The 16,264-nt window shown below is 39.5% G+C and overlaps 1 long non-coding RNA gene across 1 annotated transcript; it reads left to right on the top strand.

Annotated features, from left to right (window-relative positions):
* Positions 1-478: 478 nt before the first annotated feature.
* LOC111609276 lies at positions 479-916 on the top strand. Its single transcript, XR_002753032.1, has 3 exons — positions 479-504; positions 602-752; positions 830-916. It is a non-coding gene; the product is annotated as an uncharacterized LOC111609276 (long non-coding RNA).
* Positions 917-16,264: the final 15,348 nt, after the last annotated feature.

The following is a 16,264-nucleotide window of genomic DNA, read 5'->3' as shown; positions in this document are numbered from 1 at the left end:
AACAGTAAAAAACCTATTTTTACCTGGCTAGCAATTTTAAATATGGATGAAATTGAGGTCAAATTTCAAAGCTGTTCTTTCTTCTGTCCGTGTTCACTTTTTTTAACTCTGTTGTCTTTTCTCTTTATTTCATTTCTCCGTCAACTCATGTCACTTGACTTGAGTTGACCAACAATTAAAGAAGAAGACCTGCTCCACCTGTAAACCTCCACCTTCAACACCACCAGTCAGACGGAGGAAGATAAGAGAACCCTGTTGACAAAAAAAGTAAGAAAACCTATTTTTACCCCAGTAACAATTTTAAATATGGATGAAATTGAGATCAGATTTCAAACCTTTTCTTTTTTCTGCAGATTTATATTCTCTGTTTTTTTAACCCTGTTATGTTTTATCTTTATTTCATTTCTCCGTCAACTCATATACCATGACTTGAGTTGACCAACAATTAAAGAAGACGACCTGCTCCAACTGCTGATCTACTGGTTGTAACAGATTGTGGAAAAGGTGAGGACATGATGACTTGATCAGGAATTCACTTTAATCATCTGTTATTTAGACAGAGCTTAAGGAATGTGTGTATTATTATGTGATGATTCTCCAGCATCACCAGCAGCACTGGACCAATCAGGAGAGAGAAGACACAGAGGACTGAAGGGACTCAGAAAATCCTGCTGGAAATCCCAAGATGAAGTTTCCTGATGCAACAGCGGGACACCTGAGGACACAGAATAAAGAAGGACCATGTGAAGCAGGTCCTTCAATAACAAACCAAGCATGAGTTGACCAACACTTACCGCAGGTTACTTCGTCCATCTACTGGTTGTAACAGATGATGGTGAAGGTTGAGGAGATAATGACTTGATCAGAAACTGTGGCCGACAACTGCAAACGCGCAGCAAACAGCAAAACGAGCTGCAAACAGGTGAAACTGCACAGGAAAAGAGAAACTTCATTATCTTTTTACATTTTTTGTTTCATTTCATTGAAACCACAAAAATGTTTCCACCATAACTTCCAATTGTTCAATATTTTTTTCTATCAAACTTTGAGTAGTGTGCAAGAATTACCCAAACATGCTTTGACTTTATTGATCCCAAAGGGAAATGAAATGTAGTTGTAGCTCATTAATTCAGATTCTTCAAAGAGTTATTGCAGATGACTGATTGCTGTCAGCAGGAAAGATCTTTTGTAGCTGTCTGTGTTGCAGCAAACCTGAAGAAGCCTCTGACTGATGATACTCTGTTTTCCCCATACAGACTCAAGAAGAGGACGGTCAGAGTCGTCCATAGCTTTCTTGACTCTTCTGAAGAATCTTTCTTTGCGTCATCTCCAGAGGTTCCACAGTCATCTCCAGAACAGAACCAGAACCAATCCAGCCTTCTTTATCAGATTGTTGAGCCTTTTGAGGTTCCTGGCTCTGATGCTGCTGCACCAACAGATGATAGCAGAAGAGATGACACTCTCAGCAGCAGACTTAAAGATCTGCAGCAACTTGCTGCAAACCTTGAAGGATCTTAGCTTCCTGGAGAAGTGCAGTCTGCTCTGTCTCTTTTTGTAGACGGCTTGTCCATGTGGTTCCTGCCTTCTGTTGCGTCTCCAGTCCAGTCTGTGTTCCAGATGAACACCGAGGTATTTATATTCCTGAACCACCTCCACATCTTCTCCCATGATGGAAATAGGGTTTCCTGTTTCTCCTGAAATCAACAACCATCTCCTTTGTTTTGTTTACAGTCAAGATTAGATGATTGTTCCCTCACCTGGCCACAAAGTGATCCACCAGATCTCTGTACTCAGCCTCTTGTCTTCCTCTGATACACAACAACTGCAGAGTCGTCTGAGTATTTCTGTAGATGACAGAAGTCGGACTTGTGCTGGAAGTCTGAACAGTAGAGAGTGAAAATGAATGGTGAGAGTACAGTGCCCTGTGGTGTTCCCATGTTGTTGACCACCTGGTTAGACACACAGTCCTTCAGTCTCACTAACTGTGGTCTGTTTGTCAGGTTGTCACAGATGCAGGTGATTGTTGAGGCCTCCACCTGTGTCTTCTGGAGTTTCTAACAGAGCAGATCAGGCTGAATTGTGTTAAATGCACCTGGGAACCAAAGACCCTGATCCTCACTGTGCTGCCTGCTTTGTCCAGATGACAGTGGGTTTGTTGAAGCAGGTGTCTGATCAACTCCAACTCCACGGCGATAAGCAAACTGCAGGGGGTCCTGATATGTGATCGTCTGCTTACTCAAGTGGGCCACCAGGAGTCTCTCCAGGACCTTCAGGATGTGGGACGTCAGGGCAACAGGTCTACAGTCATTATGACTGATGGGTGACTTTTCTTCGGTACCGGAACCAGACAGGATGTCTTCCACAACAACGGAACCTCCTCTTGGGTCAGGCAAAGGTTGAAGAGATGCTGCAGAATCCCACAGAGGGAATCTGGGACTGACAGCATCTGGACCTGCAGCCTCGTTCCTGTTCAGTCTCTCCGGCTGCTTCTTCACCTGACTTCTAGATACAGAAAAGTTGGAGGTGGAGGCAAAGGGAGCAGCAGCGTCTCCTGATGTGGTTAAAGACAAACTTGTGGAAGCAGAAGAGTCCATGACTGAGGTGGAAGATGGAACATCTGAGGTTTGACAGGAAAGCTGTGGGTCAGAGGAGGACGAGAAATCTGTTTGGCTGCAGACAGGAGAGGAAGATGATGAGCTTGTTCCTGGACTGAACCTGTTGAAGAATGTGTTCAGCTCATTTCCTCTGTCCAGAAACTAATATTGTTAAAAAAAAAAGTCATGGTAGCATGTTTTTATGTAATAATGTGTATGTAATGTTTGGAATGAAGAAGATATGCTGCATAATCTGATGGAATTACAGAAGATCATTGTGGCTCCTGCTCAGTGTATAAACACACATTTTGTTGGTTTCTGAAGAGTAAAAATTGAACAAATGTGTACATTTAAAGATTAAATTTATATTTCACAGTCATCACAATGCTAAAGAAAAGTCTCACAACAGTGTGAAAATCATGGTGTTTATTTACAAGACAGGAAGCAGGAGGAAGATATTAAAGAATGTCAAATATTTTGCAGTGTCAGGTTATTTCTTTGTATTATGATGTAATATAATACATGTATTTTTGGACTTATTGTATTCGGTTTCATTTTGTGTGTAACTTTCACTTGATTTGTGAAAGCATGAGGAAGATATTAAATTTTTTGTATATATTTCGCAGTGTCATGTTATTTTTATTAATTATGATGTCATGGTGTATTTTGGAGGTTTTTGTATTCTGTTTAGTCTTTTGTGTAACTTTCACTTGATTTGTGAAAGCATGGAAAGTTATTAAGCTGATCATAGAGTGAAATAACATTAAGTTGTAAGAAATTTCAATAAAAGCTTTTTTTGCCATCACTGCTTTGGTTTTATTCAGATATCAGATTTGGATCATTTGAGATGATAAATCTGCTTTAGAGCAGAAGGACAATCATTTCATTTCCTTTTTTTATGCTATTTAAACTCCTTGGCGTGAAGCCTGGTACAAACAAGTTATCTGAGGTCAACTCATATAAAAACAAACAAAAGAAAACATGAAAGTTTGATCAACTTTTATGGTTTAAAAATAACCTCAAATTCAGAATCTCTTCTCACATTCATTCTGTTCCCACGGAGTCTAAAGAAACAGATCAAGCTGATCTAAGCTGGGAGGAACTAACAGGACATGGAGAGCTGCATGAAAAAAGAGATAAAGGACAAAACATGGGAAATATGGGTGTTGCATTATTACCAAACTTCTATCACTGCTGGATCGAAGAATTATGGAATTGTATGTATTTACATCTAATCAAAAGCAGCATGACGGGCGCAACTACATACTTTCTGAGGCATTTTGTTAGCATGTTTTCTATCATTCTTATAGCTCGATAGGAAGCCTGATCCAAACTGGCAACCCACATTAATAAAATGGTGAAATAATATTGACCATAAAACATTGTATTTATAAAAGATATCAACATTTTTCCTACACAATCCTAACAAACGTTTTTAATGTTCTCTTCACAATGTTTATTTATTTACTATTAATCTATTTGTATGATTTGTTCTTTAAATTGCCATCTATATTATTTTTCGGTCTCAGAAAATGACTGAGGGATGAAGAGGCTGCTGTCTGGTTCTTTAGGTTCTGACGGGTCTGCGGTTCCTCTCCTGATCCGTTCTGTCTGATATCAAACAACCCACTGAAAATCGCCGACACATTTTTTAATGCCCCTGTTAAACTTCACTGTAATTGTTTAGCCTGGAATGTGTGTCTTCCCACTCATAAGTAAAATAATAATAATAAATATAGGGCATAATAAAATATTATGTAATACACAAACCGTTCATTCAGTGGAGATATACAAATTCTATTTAGTCCTAAAGGATCAAAAACTGTCCAGGTATTTTTCACATTAACATTTTGTTTTCACTTTTTTTTTTACCCAAAGAGTTTTTACAAATATAGTCTTTAATAAATGTAGCCACACTTTTTGTTAGTTGTTTCTGCTACTAAATGTTTCTTAAAAATCAGGATGTTCCTCGTTTTCCAAAGAGCGTCTTTCAGTTAACAATTATCCACCACAAAAAATCATTCCTCCCCTAATTTTCCTTCAACAACACATAGGCTATTATTATATATGAAATAATAACCTGTAACCGTGGTAACAATAATAACCACACCCGTTGAGCAAAGGAACATCCCCAAAACAAATGTCTGACCGTCTCATCATCTCCACATTTTGGTCTGGAATATTAAGGACTTCTAGTGTCGTTTCTCTTGTATAGAAAAGCTCATGTAGGTAAACATTCATTTACTGTTTGCCACGCTAAATCAATGGATGTTATAGTCAATCTATAATCAATGGATGCTATAGTCAATCTATAGTCAAGCTATAATCAATGGATGCTATAGTCAATCTATAGTCAAGCTATAATCAATGGATGCTATAGTCAATCTATAGTCAAGCTATAATCAATAGATACAATAGTCAATCTATAATCAATGGGTGTCAGCTTCAACATGGAGTAATAGTTTCCTCTTCTCAGGTATTTTGTTGGCCTGAATTGACTTTGTTCATTGTGATGTGTGACTGAACCAATTCACAGTAAAACAGATGTGACCTGATTTTGTTTTTTTTTAAGTGTTCACTGCATGGCGTCCATTTAAAGTGCATTTTGCATGAGCATGAAAAAACGGAGACTTCCTTTTTATGGCTGTTGTTCGTTTTCACATGCAGGTAGGTAAAATCAGGGGAGCAGCATGGATTCTTTTCCATGGACTGATTATATAATGTGTCTGTCCAACAGGGACGTAGTTGACTTTGACCATGTCTTATTTTTATATGCACTCAAACATTTGCCAACAAACCACAGGAATCACCCACCGATTTCAAAAGTAGCCTACAAAACGATGAATGCCCGACTTACCCAGCCTTGCAAGATCAATAGGCATCAGTGATCTAGTAGTTCACAGCTATATTGATGTAGAGGGTGTGTGGATCTGCAGTTTTCCTCATCGAGCAAAAGCATTTTGCTGTGACGTGCACAATGTTGGAGGCATCGCGTGACTCAAACACCTTGATCTCATCCAAAAAAGATGACATGAACTCATTGGTTCCTCTGTCCATTGTAGTAGCTGATATATTGTGAAAATCCGGTAGAAATGATGCACTAATGGAGTCAGAAATACACTGCAGAGAATCAGTGGAAGTGGAAGACGCCATGTTTACATAGAAACAACGCGCTGTGAGGCTTTGTTTGTGAGACTTGAGGCCACGTGGGATTTTCTAGGTCGGTTGTGGGCGGAGCTTGGTAAGGTCCATACTTCCATCCTCACTTCCGACGTCTGTCATGGCACCTCGAATGATTAAGTGACACAGTTGCAAAGGGTCAATTTTTGGGGTCATGTGGAACTGATCTGAGCGTTTCCATAGAAACGAGCAGAAACAAGACATTGCCTCAGAACTACTGTGACCTCATTGTAGCTATGACCTCATCTGTGATGTGGTCAAACGATCAAAGAACTTCTGAGGTTATGAGGGCTTGTATTTCAAATCATCAGTTCATATTCAGCCAGATCTTCGAACTTCAACACTGTTTCTACCAAAGCTTTTCATCATGAACAGGATTTTAGTTGGCGTGTTTTTTCCCCTGGGTTTTGGACTTGGATATGTGGTTAGCACCAAAATGCAGAAGGTTTTTGACAAGATCTTTCCTGGGAGCGATTCAGACGAAAGTGTCTCTAAGGACGAGAGCACTGAGTCTGTATATGATGATTTTGACGCATTCCTTTTTGAACCTTCCTCCACTGCGGAGGTTCCTTGCGAGCCTTCCTCGCCACAGAAGCAAGCTTCTCCGGCTGGAGAAGTTTGCTTCTCCCAGTATGATGATATCAATGCGTTCCTTTTTGAACCTTCCCCGGTTGGGGAAGTTTTAGAGGAGCCTTCCTCGCCACAGAAGCAAGCTTCTCCGGCTGGAGAAGCTTGCTTCTCCCAGTACGATGAGTTTGATGCGTTTCTTTTTGAACCTTCCTCCACTGCGGAAGTTCCTTGCGAGCCTTCCTCGCCACAGAAGCGAGCTTCTCCGGCTGGAGAAGTTTGCTTCTCCCAATATGATGAAATTGATGCGTTCCTTTTTGAACCTTCCCCAGTTGGGGAAGTTTTAGAGGAGCCTTCCTCGCGACAGAAGCAAGCTTCTCCGGCTGGAGAAGTTTGCTTCTCCCAATATGGTGATTTTGATGCCATCCCTTTTGAACCTTCCCCGGTTGGGGAAGTTTTAGAGGAGCCTTCCTCACCAGAGATCCAAGCTTCCCCGGCTGGGGAAGCTTGCTTCTCTGAGCACGATGATGTTTGTGCTTTTCCTTTTGGTCCTTCACCGGCTGGTAAGGACCCAGAAGTTGAGTCTGAAGGCTCAACTTTTTCTCTGACGAAGACGGCACAAGAAGACTGGACCCATAAAGAGAGCGCTGTCCAGACCGCTGAGATAGGGAACGATTTTTCCAATCTTCCCTCTGAGAAAAAAACAGTTGAGTCTGGAAATTCAAGTGCTGTCTTGTCAAACGCAGCAATATATTGGTGCCACGCGGCAGTTGATACCTGGATCCACGAAGCTATCCAGGAAACTGTCCGAGGGAAGGATTCTTCCAATCTTCCCTCGGAGAAAGAAACAATTGAGCCTGAGAACTCAAGTGCTGGTTTGACCAAGGCAGCACAAACCGATGGGACACAGGCCACCATTGATTGCTGGATCCAGGTACCGACTGCTGCCCAGACCAATGACATAGAGAAGGATTCCTCCAATCTTCCCTCAGGGGAGACAGTCGAGTCTGGAAAGACAAGTTTAACTTTCACAAGTAAACAACTAGAAGAAGAGAGCACTTTCCAGACCATAGTGGTACAACTTCTGTTACTGTTTTTTTTTGTTTTTAGTTTCTTGTGCATTTCATTTTTATTACGGTTTTGCTTTTACTTTAGTATTTTTTTCTTTGGTTTATTGTTTCTGTACACTGTTTATTCACTTGCTTCTTTTTTCAGTTCGGTTTCAGATATGCTTTATTGAGAATGACTACAATTGGTATTTGTTAAAATTGTTGCCCCGCTATAAAAATCCCAGTTTTAGATCATCCTATGTGTTGATGAACTGGACTAAATTGTTCAAAATGGGTAAAACAGCAGTAAGTGTGAACCAAAAGATGAACTGCAGTGTAAAGATTGGAAGGTTATTGAAAGGCAGAACCCTGTGAAAATAAAAACTTCAGAACAAATGGACAGTAAATTATGGGTTAATATGAGTAAATCATTTATATAGAATTGGGAACTGGAACATTAGATGAGTATGTGAATTATTTCCCTCCATGCTGAGTATGTTTATTTAGACTAGAGAACAATGAAGCACCAGGGAGGAGCTGCAACTCCTGCTCACAGCAGCTTGCAGCAGCTCAGCAGGGGAGAACAGGCAGAAGCTGCAGCGGTGCTGCAACTCCGACCCCCACCAGGTCCAACTGACCACCATATGAAGCCCCCTGGCAAAAAAGTGGAGTAACCTTAAACATAAACTGTGAAATCTAAAATCACAAAGGATCCCATGAACCTTTTTCCTAAGGAACATAGAAATAGGCTTTTTAATCCTTTGGGTTTTGCTTGGAAACAGGTTATAGGAAGTTGTAGAGAAGTTATTATCATCGCATAACGCAGGATTTTGATGTAGTTTTAGTTTCCTAAATTCAGGAAACAATTTCCTCCTTAGAGTGGGTTGTTTAAGTAACAAATGATTGATGAGTAATGAAATAATATGGGAAGTTTTAATTGATATCAATTAATTGATATATATTTAATTTATATTTAAATATAAATTTATAGATCATTAAATATATAAATGTATATTTAAATGAGAGGATTTGAGATTTTGGTTTAATTTCAGGATGGTCATTTTTAACTAAGCAAGAAGAGAAAACTGTGGCCATCTAGTTACCTTGATCAATTTGACCATATTTACAGGTAAAACAGTAACTAAACGCCCCTTTGCTAATAGATCATCTATAAGCAAAACAACTGGCAGCTAACCTAGCAGTTTGTTAGTGTGTAGCTCACACAATAGGTACCATTGAGGTCTCTACTGGAAATAGGTTTACTGATCAAATAACAAAAAGCAGCAGCAGAAATAAAAGTGTTAAATATAGAGGAACAAACTATTCATATGGATTTCATAGAACTAAATCAAAGTGAAGGGAAAAATATTGTCTGGTTATAATAGATGCCTGCTCTAAATGGATAGAGTTGTTCTGCACTAAAAGATGCTCTAGTGGCTAAAGTATTTTGCAAAGAGATAATTCCCAGATATGGAAAACCTGAATTAATTTATAGTGATAATGGGATACATTTGTTAACCAACTTGTAAAAAACAACAACATAGGATTTATTTAAAACATCATTGTGCCGACCACCCTCAGAGTGCTGCATTAGTGGAGAGAAACATGAGGTTCACAAAACAATAAAATGACACCCAAATGGGTCCGAGATGCAGGATTATAAAGATTTTTCTAATCTAGATTTTTGATTTAGCTTTTACATAATGTAGCTTTTAACTACCTAATTTTTTAGCTACCCATACTCATGCATAGGTAGAAGAAAAACAGCTTATTGAGCTTTTTACAACATGTTACCTTAGCCTCTACACCAATTTTTGTCAATGTTTTAAGGATTTATATAAATCACGCAAAGCTTCATGGGAGCTTGAAATAAGGTGGATAAACCATTTCTGCTTTGAGTGAATAATTTCCAGGATTCAGGATGAGATGAAACGAGGTTTATCTGTACGGAATATAATATGTACTGGTCAGGACTCAGGTTCGTCACCTGAGTCATGCGGGTACAACACCTTACCAGGAATAGCAGTTTATGATAACATCAAGCTAGCGGAACCAGAGCGCTAAACTCAGCGAACCCACCTCGCGCACGACTCTTATGAACAGGGAACGAGACGTCTGCGTTCACTACAGTTATCACGGCCAGCCACCAGGAGGGGGGGCTGTTTCACCCATTACGCATGAGCCCAAATTAGAAGTAACGACAAGTGGAATTCTATACAATATTAACTCTGTTGCACAAGCAAAGGAGAGACTTTAGGGCTATTTTCTTTCATAAAAAGCAATGCAATAATAATAAAATCAAGAAAATGGTGGACAATCCTGACCATGAGAAACAGAGTGTATTCAGTTGGAGAGGTCTAAAAATTTGCTGTAATACAGATTATTAAAGACATTTTTCCTGCCTACAGTCATCACCATCTACAGTAACTCTTTAATTAAATGAGGTACGACAACATTTAATTACGCCTTTTCATCAGTGAATTATCTTTGAATTGAATAAATAGTTCTGCCAGGCCATTACAATAACATGCTGCTCACACAATGATACCCAGGAAATAATTCCAGTAATGCGTGATATAATGTCTGTCTCCACTGCCATAAAAAACTATTTACTCCAGTCATAGCCTACATAAAAAATATGACCACCAACAGGTGAGATGCTTAGGACTGACTACCTCATCATTATGGTACCTGTTGGCTTGTGGGAAATAATTTAGGCAGCAAGACTTCACTGTTGATGTGTTAGAAGAAGAAGAATGGTTAATCGTGAGGATTTGATTGAGTTTATTAAGAAACAAATTGGGACAGTTCTTGACGGCACAGATCTAATCAACTCACAAGCTAACAGTAGCTCAGAGATAACATTAATAAGCCTGTTAATGTCTGTTTCAAAGTAATGCATATCTAATTAATTCTAGAAAAGTGCGCCCATTTTTGTGGTTTACTTTACTTTTCATTATTCATTGATTTTACAGCTGCTTTTTAGCCTTTTAATCCAGTTTCACTCGTTGGTGAGGTAGACATGAAGCGTCAGTTTGCCTAACAGGTAGCTTATGCCGCCATCTGCTGGTGTCTGTGCATTATTACAGATGAGATCCATATTATGAAAATCAAATACTTTGCTAAGCGGGTATACTGTAGACAGGCACATGACGAACTTAAGTGCCTGAAAATATTAAATGAAAATGTCAGCAATAAGACAATACATTTCTGGAGTCTCCATTGGAATCTACTGGTGATATTTTAACTGGTGATATTTGATTGGGTGTGTCATTTAATAGCAACACCCGAGTCAAGGATTTTTTTTTTGATGACACCTTTGAATACTTTTGTATTCAAACAAAAGTATGTTAAGGTGTCATGATCATTGGGCGCTTGTGTTTTGTGCTTTCTGTTCCAATTTCCTTCTGACTCGTGATTGTTCTTCAGTAGCTGTGTTTCCATGTTATAGTAAAACAGAAATTCTGAAAATAAATGTGGTTAGTGGATACACACGTCCATTTCTAAAAAAAAAAAAAAAAAAAAGAAGAAGAAAAGAAAACAGGTTTTTCGATAATTACTTTTTTACTTTTTGCGCTATGGTGGCTTTTCAATTACCAAAATTGGTGTATTTCACAAAACTGCAACGGAACCACTCTTTTAGCATCTCGCGAATCACGTGATCAACAACCGGATGTTGCTAATGGCGGAAAAGACGAAGAAGACGACAGGAAGTGTCATGAGTAATTGTGCCACTCGTGACACAACGACATTTCTTGTTTAGTAGAAACAGCAACTGCGAAATTGTGTGTTTTCATCATTAGTGGAATACTGACCATTTTTTTTGCAAAGATTTCTTATGGAAGCCCAGTTAAGGCTCCCCTCATTTGCATTATGAGATCACCCTCAGTTATTCTGCTTGTTATTATTATTACACATATTATTATCTGAAAGTGTTCATCTTTATTTAAAGATGTATTCACTGACCATATCGAGTTCCTGCCTGCACTTTGGTTCAACCCCAGTACCACCGTACATGGCAAGAGGGTCTACAAAAACAAGACAATTGCAACAAAAAAATCAGGAGATAGAGAAGAACTATTATGTTTTTGTGAATTAAATAAGGAACTCTCACAAGTGCGGAGGACGACCAAAATGACCTTTCCCGACTTTTCCTGTAATTGGGGAAAGGTCGTTTTGATCGTTTTGTTGTGGTCATTTTGGACCACAACCCTTTCAGCGACCACAACTGAAAGGGTTGTAGTCGCTGAGTTCAGAGACCACAACCCAAAACATCACTTAGTTCTGAGTCACTTAAATGAATAGAATGATAATTAACAGACAAATCTGACACAAAGGAAACGGATGAGCATAAGAAGGAACAAATATTTCAGCCTGGTTGGAGTCTATCGAAACACAAAGTGGGGAAATCTTTAAGATTTTCCAGCTTGAAAGCTTTTAAAACCCTTTGATTCTCAGAACTAAATACATTCAGCTAAAACATGTTTCAGCCAATCAGATGCTGTGGATGATATTTTACAAGATTTGTTTCCGCAGTATGGCAAAGCATAGATGTTGCAAACCCTAATCTCTAGGTGTAGTAATGAATTAGTCAGCAATGGCGCAAAGTGTTTGCTACCAGGTAATTACATTGTTAGCAGGCCTGTAGCCATGACAACAGACTATTTTTGTTGCCCTCAGTGTTTGACTCTTAAACCAATGAAATCAAGTTATGTTGACAGAAACAGGACAATGACTCTACATCTGTTTTGATCTTTGGATCATACATCACTAACGCTTCTGCCAGAACAGGAACCAGCCTCACAGGAAGGGCTAGCCTGCTAATTTGTGGTTAGCAGCACCAAAACAAGCCGAGACGAGATACTCAAGATAATGACGGGTTTAGCTGAGAAGTCCGAGGATTATCACTTAGATTACAATTCAGCTTCAGTGAAACACATCTGACACAAAATGTTAGCCTCTGGATGTGAACAGCTGGTAGAGATGTAAGCAGATAAATACTTTATGGCCTTTGGAGATTTCCGTATTTTGTCAGGTCACATCCAGAACCTTCAATGTGATAAATGGAAACGAATGGAAATCATAATTGTGAAGTGGCAGAAAAACGACATAGTTTTAAAAGACCTTTTATGAATAAAAATTTTAAAATTTGGGCATTAATTTCTATTTGTCTTTCTATGAGCTGAATAGGTATAGTGTATTCAGCGCCATACCCATAGCGCTGAATACACTATAGATATAGCGTAATTTATTTTATTTTTAGGAAGTAAAATAAATTTTACTTCCTAATTTAATACCTTAAAATTGGGCCTCTGTCTCTTTAAAAACTCCTGCTCTGTCTGAAACTCAGCTTCGCTCCTCTCCTCTACTCTACTCATAAGGATTTTCCACTAGTTACCGTTACGTGATGCCAGAAGACTACTAGCCACTGTTGGTTCAGGGGTCGAGTCAGTTCTCTGACAAAAGAGACTCTCTTACAAGAATCAAACACACCATTTGTATCAACTCACACCAACAACTGACTGTATTGGGAATTTTAAGGAAAATGGCAATGACTCCACAGTTTAACGACGTAGCCTGGTAAAAATCAGCCACTTGTTCTACTCTTTGCTCAATAACCCTCAGGCCTGGACCCTGGGGTTACTGAGAACTGATTACTGTGTGGACTGTTGATATTTTAAATGCTCTGGAACGATTGGATCTGATTGGAACCAATCACTGACGCTTGGCCGCGGCGTATATAAAATGCCAGCTACCCTACGACGCTTAGCGGACATAGCATGCGCTGTAAACAGCCATTGCCCACTGCCAATAGAGAAGAGCTAAGCCAAATGACATCTGTGCCAGTAATTAAATGTCTTAATTCTTCCTCTTCGTCTGACTTTTAATTGTTACATTTTTGGAAGCGTGGCAGACTTTGTTCACTTCCACTTCCTGAGGTCGATTTCCCGCAGCCGGAAAATCTACCTCCTCATTCACAGACTGCTTCCGGTTGAAATTATACCGGCGAAATGGTGAAATTCCAGGTGAAGCACTGCGGGGAGATGAGAATTGAATGGAACTGCCTAGGAAGGGAACGGTCAGGGTATTAACGACGAGGCGCAGACGTTTTTGTGCTTGTTGTACTGTGTTGTGTTTGCGTCGCAGAAAGATTATGTTGTGTAACTTTTCGGACGCCGCTCACAAAGAACTGGTACTCGGTTATATTGGGTAGAGTCAAGCAGAGATGAGTAAACCACACTCAGTAGGTGCCGCTGGAAAAGGCCCACCTTTGTGTAACACAGGTGATTTTTGAAGAGTTGGCAAACAGGTAATAGTTATCTGTTATCTGTCTGTAACAGACAGAACTGCAGTTGCAATCGCAATGGAAGTTGTTTCTATGGTATTAACTCGTATTAATACATCTGTAAAGCACGTGTTCAGATTGGTAATTATGACATAATTAGCAAACCATTCATCGTTTTCTTCCCACTCCACAACTACGTTGATCTATCAACATAAAATCCCAATGGACGTTGAGAAAACGTTCACTTGGAGGAGTGTGAATTCCCCTTGAGGCGGTCTAACATACAGCGAGACGCAGTTTCTGCTGACACACAGTGGCCCAAAATGAAAACTGCTGCAGATTTCACCAGCACCAGGCCCCGTTCGCCCCGCTCTTCGTGCTGTGCCTCTTCAGAACCAACGTCTCAGGAATTAAACGGCCCCTTTTAAAGCCCAGTCCAAAGCGAGTGCAGCCAAAATATCCTCACTCTGCAAAAATGCTCATACCCCCCCCCCCCCCCCCCCCCCCCCCCCCCCCCAGCCCAGTCAAAACTCAAATTGGTCCTCATGACATCTGAAGCACTGAACCCAAACTTTCTCTTCCACAGGCCACGTAATCTGTATATCTGTGTTTTACACAATTTGTATTACACCATCTCTCCTGTTACCCCCCCCACACACACCATGTTTTCTCTGCCTCACTCCGCTCCGTTCCCCCAAACATGCTCGTCTTGCTTTCGAAACGCATTTCTCCGAGGCGTTCACACAGCAGACTCGCTCGTTTGTCTCGGTACGTCATCAGATGTTTCACGCTGGGAGAATTAAAAGCTCCCCCCTCACATAAACACATCAACCCCCTGATCTCGGTGAATCTCATGGGAGGTCTGCCGCACATTCTTGAGAGCACACTTCATTGTTGCAGCTCTTCAGGCCCGTTCATGGCCAAATAAGACGAGAAAAAAAAAAAAAACAAAAAAAAAAAGACAAGCCCCCAGCTCGCTCGCTGACTCGCGGCTGGACGTGACTGCACTCGGATTTATGGGCGAGGGACGTCGGTGAGGGTGTAGCCCAGCTGGAGCCCGGCGGCGGGTTGTCCTCCAGATGTTCTGTCTGTAACAGCAACCCATGCAACGTGGCCCGAAGCCAGCCGTGTGTCCACTTTCACAAATAAAGAGAGAGAGAGATAATTATTTGGCACTCTAGCTGGATTCGTACTCGGCCGGGTTGGAAAAAGTTGGAAGCATTTTACTGGATTAGCATAATCTGGAAAGAAACTAAATGTTTTGGGGTTTTTTTTTTTGTGCAAAGAATGAAGCCGAGTCAAACTTTATATATTATTTGCATTAAAATATAGATTTAATCATTTCGGATCGTGTCAGTTTTCTTTCATTTCAAGCCTGTTTGGTTTAATTTGAAAGCATTTAAAAAAAAAACAAAAACATTTTTAGACCGGATGAGATTGTTTGTATTTAATGGACCATGTAGGCCAGGAAAATGTTTTGCTTTTTGGTTGTTAAGGATGAAATGCAGCTGTACACCTTAGTTGGTGTAGCCTGCATAATAATACATTCATTTTATAGATATAATTCAGAAAGAGCAGAAATTGCGATGTGTAAAAATGATATATACAAATATGTGTAATGTGGGACAAATTTGTATAAGACAATAGGATTTAATAAGCTTTGTCTTCCTCCTCCTCCTCCTTTTCAAGCTGCATACAGAAGTTGTTGTTTTTGTTTGTTTCTTTGTTTGATTACTGTACATATGTTTTTGTTTGTTTGTTTTCTTCTTAATTATTTTTATTTTCTTTCTCTGACATTTAACTTGTTCACAAAATAAATAAAGATTTTGTTTCACTGCAGAACTGAAAGAACGCCTGAGAAATTATTGCCATATTTGTTTTCAGTCTGGTTCTTGTGTTTGTGTTGAAGTCATAATGGAACCTCAGAGTTCCTTCACTGTTCATTCTTTAGGAAACCATGCAGTGTGAAATTCGTATTGGATTCCACATTCAGTCCTTCCTGACGGTTGCAGTTGTTCAAGGTTTTTGTTTTTACTCACAATAGTACAGGGTTTTTAAAAAATGTTCATTTTTATTTATTTATTTTTTGCAAACTTAACAGTAGAAAGTGTGTGTATAAAAATGTGATTTAAAATTTAATCTGAACTGGGATTTTCTGTTCTTATGCCTGGCTTTGTACTTTCTTAAATTAGGATGTGTCCGGCTTCAAATGAGTCCTTCCTCCTTGAATTGACACGAAGATTTTGATACAGCAATTACTTTTCAAATGTTATTTTCTTTTTCATTCGTTGATACAAAGCTGGGAGTCAAATCTTTATACTTGTCTGACTTTAACACAAGTTTCTATTAATTTTGTTACAATTTCTCTGCAAGAGACAAAAATAGGGAAAATTGTCCAAGACGTTTCCTTTCTATCCAATCAGAGTGTTTTTTTTTTTTTTTTTTTTTTTACAATACTGTAAACTTGAAGGGGGCTAAATGTTAAAGAATAAGGGGTTTTCGTGTATTTTTTTTTTATGAACACACATTTCAGGAGATTAAGGTTAATATAACCGGATACTGCGGTTCATCACTTTGTGCTGTTCTAC

This window comes from Xiphophorus maculatus, chromosome 7 (genome assembly GCF_002775205.1).
Source record: "Xiphophorus maculatus strain JP 163 A chromosome 7, X_maculatus-5.0-male, whole genome shotgun sequence".
NCBI lineage: Eukaryota > Metazoa > Chordata > Actinopteri > Cyprinodontiformes > Poeciliidae > Xiphophorus > Xiphophorus maculatus.
The sequence above is the reverse complement of the archived record's forward strand: the minus strand, read 5'-3'. Positions and strand labels throughout refer to the sequence as shown.